Source organism: Nuphar pumila, chromosome 15, assembly GCF_984573655.1.
Source record: "Nuphar pumila chromosome 15, dmNupPumi1.hap1.1, whole genome shotgun sequence".
In the NCBI taxonomy this organism is placed as follows: domain Eukaryota; kingdom Viridiplantae; phylum Streptophyta; class Magnoliopsida; order Nymphaeales; family Nymphaeaceae; genus Nuphar; species Nuphar pumila.
Window position 1 is genome coordinate 36199955 of NC_143263.1, and position 7433 is coordinate 36207387.

A 7433-nucleotide genomic window follows, 5' to 3' on the forward strand; every position below is an offset into this window, starting at 1 on the left:
TTTTAGTCAGATTTGAGATGGGGTTTGAATGCAAAACTCAATACCAAACTCGGATCTGATTATTAATTGGATCCAGATTTAGCTACCAAAACCCACCTAATGGACTCAGATTTGGATGGGGGTGTTGTCGGGTTGCACCAAACCTTCTGACATCCCTATCAGTGAATGGGCCCTCCCCTTCTTTTTGTTTTCTTTTAAGAAGCCCTCCCCCTTCTTTATGTTGTGCTTGGAGTTGGTGCACATGAACAATGAGAATGAGAATTCATGCATGGCAACGTGCATCAGGACAATGGACCCTCGTGCATTATTGGAAGCATCACCAAAGAGGCACCTGTTTTGTGCATTATTGTAAAATAGTCGCATCCCCTTCATGTGACATAGCCATGAACTTAGCTACACCCACAGTTGCCAAACTCGTGACTTGGAGTCAGATTGCCCAACCCTTGACTCACTAGTCAGCAGGTCAACTCGGTAACTCGAACGAGTTAGGACTATGCATTTTCTAGTGTTATGATATAAAAAAAAAATCAAATTTCATATTTTATGATCACTAAATTTAGCACATGACATCAAGACTAAGCTATATAAGTATTCAACTATACATAATTATTAATTTTTATGATTTAAAAATATATAATTCTTTATAGCAAGTATTCTTTTATGAGAATTATGCATTAAAATCGCAAAAATGCATGAAAAAAAAAATACATAAAGAGGCATGTGGATTCGGCAGTCTTGAATCGGTGTTCCAGTTGAAGTCCGATTCAGGTTGAATCGGACGATTCTCGAGTCACTCGCTGGATTTACCAACTATGACTACACCCGGTGCCTTTGACCGAATAAACTGAGAGGTAGAACAGCCAATGATTCTTTAATCTCATGGCCTGAAAGTCTTATGAACCGAACTGAAATCTGTCTTACTGGCCAAATACCTGAATCAATAAATATATGGCTGTGTGGTGTGTTTGAGAGTATCGGTAGGGATCTGATTTGAGATCTTCGAATTTAAGAATTGAGGATCTTTGGCCTGGCCTTATCAAGTAGGGATGCAAACGGTTAGGAGTTTTTTTTTATCAGAAAACACATTAGAGAGTTGGATTCAGAACAACCAAAATTTGCAAAAAACTACATCCTGAATCCGAACCATTTGCAACCCTAATACCAAGTGAAGTAGTTTCTTTCCAAACGTGGGAAGCCTAACTTGGGTCTTCACATTTTTCACACAATTGTAAACCCAACTATATCGGTTCAAACCCAACTATTTCTGCTGTGAAAAGATCAGGTGCAATATGATTGCACAAATATTTGTGCATTAAGCACCTGATCACCCTCTATCTTGGGGACAGGCCTGTCATGTGTGGTGACAAGACCTGATGGAGGGTGCTCAATGCACATTTTTTGTGCAATCATATTGCACCCGATTCGGACTCGTTTCTGCTGTAGACTATGTTGAAAATGCAAATCCAAAGCACCAAGATGGTTGGAATCCCACTTAGTGGTTATGCCTGTCTATTGCAAGTGACTGAATATGCATAAGCAGTAAAAAAGGAAAAAGTATAGTAAGTTTTTGTTTAAGAAAGGGGACAAATGAGAGAATGTTTGGATGAGATCAACAGTAAGGCAGGCAGCCACCGCTGTGGTTACCCATGTGGTGAGGGGAGTCTTGTGTCAAGCAGAGGGCCCCCGATCGAATCCTGCTGACGCATGGGGGCTGTTGTTTGCTTTATCATGGTTGAGCCATGTAAGGCTGGGTAGTCATGTTTTCAACTCAGAATTTTACCACACAGGGAGGCAAGCCCATAAAAAAAAAACAATAAGACAGCTGAGGGGCTTTAACCACTTGAAGGTAGGTCATATGGCAAGGCGTCATTCTCTTTCAAACCCCACCACTGCCTGAACCGGAGTTTTCTGTTGTTAAATGCAAGGTTGTTAAATGCGATAAGGTGAAGCGAGGCGTTGAGCCTGTTATGAAGTGAGGCATAAGCCTCGAGGCGTTGAAGTGGAAGCTTCATGATCAAAATAATAAAATATATAATATTAATAAAATAATAAAAATTTTAAACAAGAACTACTAATAAACAATAGTATAAAATAAATACTACTTTCTTATAATTAACTCGTATTATTCATTTTCTTATATAAATGCACACGTAAACCACAATTAAGTTAGACTCATAGTGCAAGATAAAACAAGTTATATCTACAATCATGAAATCATATTGAATACATGTGGGGCCATCTTCAAATAGACCTGTTCTAGAAATACCTTCTATGCACAAAATTTTTGTTGTAATAATAGAGTTCAAATGCGCAATTAATATAAAATAAGTTAATTCCTCAACTATTGTACAAAACTAACATTCACAGAATCACAAATGAATAAATAAAATTAAAAATATCTCTTCAAATATTTAACAAAATGTAAACAAGAATCAAGATACCTCTTCAAGTCAAATAACATCAAATATTTAACAATTCATAAGTTTTAAATGTCTCCTTAAAGGCAAATAATATAAAGTCGAATCTTTTCAATGTCACAAGTCTTAAATAACATCAAATATTTAACAAGTCATAAGCCTTAAACAATATCAAATATTTTCAACAAAATTGTCTTCACTAGGGCTAGATAGCTCATCTTCATTTGAATCATCCATAAATGGGATAGTTTATTCTTCATCTTCAGTTTCTTCATTATCCGCACTCTCATTTTCTGAATCTTCTACTTGTTTTCTTTTACCTTCATTCCAAAATATTAACAAAATTAATATTTAAAATTCAAAAAGTATAAGATTTACAAAATACAAAACATACCTTTATTAGCATGGATCTTTTTCATGTTTCTTAGTTGAGCTTGGTGAAGTCGCAAAAGGAGTAACATCTATATCATCCAAATTAAAAGCCAGATCCAACCAAGAATCTTCCAATGCATCTTGTGGCAAAACTGAATCTTCTTTTTCTATAATTCACTCATCATCAGAATCAATATTTTTAAGACACAAAGGATCCTCAACTGCCCTCCTTCTTATATCTCTTTCTTTCAACTTCATATTATACATGATAAACACCAAAGCATTGAGTTTTTCTTGCTCAAGGCAATTTTGCCTTTTTTGTATATACCTATAAATTAAAATTTTATATAATTATAAATTTGTAATATATTATGCAACAATGAACAATCAATAATATGAAAATATCTTTATTTATCAACGAAAAAATGCTTCAATTACGCTCACATCTTGATGCACTACATGTGAGATTCATCACTCGCATTGCAAAGTTTTTCAATTCTTTTGTTTCATCACCAAATGTATTTCACCAATCAGTTGAGAAAATAAAATAAAAAAGAATGTTGGTAAGAAAAAAATTAGATCAATTAGAATTGAAATTAAGACAATATAAAGAAAAATACATACCTGGATTTTTTTCTTTTTTGTGTCAATATCCTCCGGTCTTCCAAACAAACCAATTGCATTTTCATATGTATCAAGCTGAATCAAAATCTCACAACGTGCAATTTGTCTGCTGCTTCAAGTGAAGAGTCATAAGAGTAGCTTGTGTCATGTAATTTTATAGAGATATTTACAGTGATCCAAGATTATGTAAGAGTGTTTTGGCAATGGTGGGTAATGCTGACAAGACCAACAGTGCAGACAGTATTTGATTGTTATCTTCTTTGTAAATTTATATATGTGAACGGTGAACATGATTTCAAATGTATATGGGGATATGCATGAGAACTTATTGCCATAGAACTCTACTGCATAGCCTGCATTCAGCTGAGAGTTTACTGCTAATTGATACGCATGTCACTTTCTGAGGAAAAAGGTTATATACTCAGCAAGACTTAATATTTGGGTCTAAACGAAATCAAATACTCACAGATGTTATTTTACCAGTGCTGGAATCCGAGTCTGTTCATGCAATCTCAGCTGCATATTATCTTAAATGATTATAAGATGTGCCAATTTTTCTGTTGCAATCTAATAGAATATTGTAAATTTTGGTTCACATGAATCAACAGTTGAAAAAGTACATTCCTTAATCAGCAGTCGAACTTTGCAAAATTAAGCACAATTGCACAAATATAAATTGAAATGCGTGATCATTGGTGTTTATTACATGTACTTCTGTGAATATGTGCCATAGTGAACACTCCTTTTTGAAGCGCTTCGTCTTTCAATGAATAATACAACATTGATCGTATTTTGTAAGAAACTGTATGTTGCAGCTACAGCAACATATTGGTTTGCACCAGTTCATACAATCCTCTTTTAACTTGAAGAAAACTCTTCTTTGTACCTACTCAAATCCACCTTATGGTTTAAAAAGCTCCATCCCACATCATTGCCAACTTCTCACAAAAGGTTGCGTCAGCTTGACACATGCCCAGCCAACTTGTATTGGCCAGCTAGTAGGTCTAGAATTTCATAGATCTCATACGGTTTTTTTTTATGAGCATTACATGATGTGTACGCCTTGAAAGCGAAGCGTGCCTTGACATGAGGCGTGTGTTTCAAGCCTGCAAACACCTCCCTATAATGCCTCAATTCTTTGAGCTTGTGCTTCGCCTCTAACAACACCGGTTAAATGTTAAAAAGGTTTCAGAGATTGCTTTGCCACCAACCAGGAAAACTACCTAAATTCTAGGTTATGAATTCTAAACCAAGTAGGTATGAGGTTGAAATCTCAACTTCATAAAAGTTGTTTTCTTCACTTATATTGACAAGTTTGGGTCCAAGTAAGGAGACATGACTTTTTTGGTTCTATCATGTGTCAATTTATATCATTGCTCATGAAAACCGCATTTCCTTTTCCTTACTTTTTTAAGGACCTGTTTGTTTGGTATCCATGGAAGGGAAGGTTTTTTCACAAAAAAAGGCACTAATTTCTAAAAAACCTTGTCTGCACAGCTTTCATGGAGGGGGCATGGAAGGATATCTTTTAAAGCGAGAAAATAATAGGAAAAGTGAAAGTAAGAAAGAAAAAGCTACAAATTTTCCAACTATTTCAAACGAGAGTAAAAATTTCAAAAGCAAAGTTTTTTAAAAAGTATGATTTTTTATAAGAAAAATTCTTCCACCTGGGTGGAGAAATTTTTTCTGTCAAAAGTTCTCTCTCTATGAGCTGTGCGTGCTCGAATTCATCGGCAATGCAGCCCCAACTCATCGAGCATCCCTCTCCCTCAGAGCCGCTCCTTGCCCATCCACCATTCTGAGTGGAAGGCGACAACTGCCACATCGTTGCCCTCGCCTCCAGCACCGAGAGAAAGGCGACACCGTCCATGAGACACATGGATGCTCTAAGAAACGGTGTCTCTGATCTTGGTTCACCATTTGATGAATTGGGTATCTAGATTTTACCCTCAGAATTGAGGGAGACGACCTACAAGATCTTTTTTTGTTGCATGTAGATCGGTCGGAGGGAAACCCTTACATTTTTCAATCCGAGAAGAGCAGCGACAAGGACGATTCGTTAACATCATCATCACTGTCTTTCTCTTCCCCTTCTTCTTCATCATCTCATTTGCATAGATCATTGACCTATTCTGCAGCAAGCACAATGAAGAAGGCACTAAGGTTGAAGTCCTCCAAGAAGATCCCGCTCAAGGATGAAGCCTGTGGACATGAAGGTGACACTGTCTGTGACGCCCCTTGGCAAGTCCGAAACCATGGGCGTGTGTGATCGACCCACCTCTCTCTCACACACATGCACATTTTTTCATTCGGTTATTCTTATGCTAAACAAATTAACAAGCAAAAATTTTCAAGTTATCATATCAAAACTTTGAGGAGACAAACTTTCTTTTTACTATGAGCTTCCAAACATGCCTGAAAAAAGAAGTGATAAAAAAACTACTGCCACTTGTGTCAGCATGGTACTTTCCATCAATAATGATTTGATGTTTGTATTTCTTAGGGTAAGAAAAGAAGGAAAAATAATGCCACCTCAGCAATTTCTTATAAAGTTTGCATGAAACAAACAAGCCCCAAGTATCATACAATTCCAAACATAAGCATATCTAGAGAGTGCTATCTTGAGATTAACACACCTGGACTTCTCTTAGATCAGATCCTTCTTTCATGAAATGGAACTTAGATAAATAGGAAACAATGCGCAAATTTTACAATTTTCAACGCGTGCATACACAACAGTAAAACCAGATTTTATTTTTCTTTCAAAAACACACACACAGTAAAACCAGGTTTTCAAGGTTTTTAAAGTCCAGGTTTCACTCTAGGTTTTCTCAATAAAGGTTTTAAAGAAAACCATGTTTTTATAGTCATCCAAACGGCTCCTAGAGATTGATATAGATGGAGGCAATGATCAGGTAGCTTGTGTGAGTCCCTCCTGAACTGTGAGAGTTGAAAACAAACAGTCAACCAAGAACAGGGGCCATGACATTCGTTTTGGGCCTCCCATTTTGGCATTCCTAGGTATTTATACCTAGCTTGAAAAGACCTCCTTAAAGTATAATTTTAGAAATGGTACCTAATTCCTTAGAATAATTCAAAACTGCACCTAATGTTTAAAGATTCTCAAAAGGGCTCCAAAATGTTGCTTATGTGGATGAAAACAAACTATTTAGAATTAATTGCAGTCAAGTATTATCCTATCCTTTGTTGCCACAAAAGTATTATTACTATTATTATTATTATTATTATTATTATTTTACTATACAACAACTAAAATATAAAGGTCATACTTGAGACTTGGTGCAACTTTAATGTTAAAAGCTCTTTAGGGTTTTTTTATTAACCATAGCAAAGTTTAGGTGCACGCTTGAATATTTTAAAATATACATGAATTTTTTAGTTAAGAATTTGGTGCCAATTCATTATTCAATAACATTCATGCTAATGTACAAACAAAAAAGTAGTCAAATTTCTCATTGAACAAATGCTTGATAAAAGTAATAACGAATTTGATATTAACGATTCAGTATCCCAACTAATGTAAAAAAAAAGAGCCAAGTTTTATTAGCTAAAGATGTATCGGACAAGTGGTCTAATGAGATGGCTAGATGGATTGGTTAGGTTGCACTATCATAACCGAGAGGCCATGGGTTAAAATCCCATGGGCCCAGGACAAAGCCAAGAACTAGGGCTGCAAATGGATCGGGCATGTTTTCTCATATATAGATCCTTTAAGTAAAATCTGGGTCAGATTCAGATCAGCATTACAATTCAGATATGAGGGTGATCAAAATCAAAATTCTTCCCAAATACATTTTTTCATGTAAATAGCTTATTTTATTCTATTTTTTTTATGGATCTAATATTACCACATGTATTTCGGATTTGGATTCAATCTAACCTCCTTGGATCTGATTCAGATCAGGATTCTGATCTACTGTTTATATTTCGGATTCAGATTTGGATCTGAAAGGATCCAACCTAAATCCAACCCATTTGCACCCCTACCAAGAACTGAGA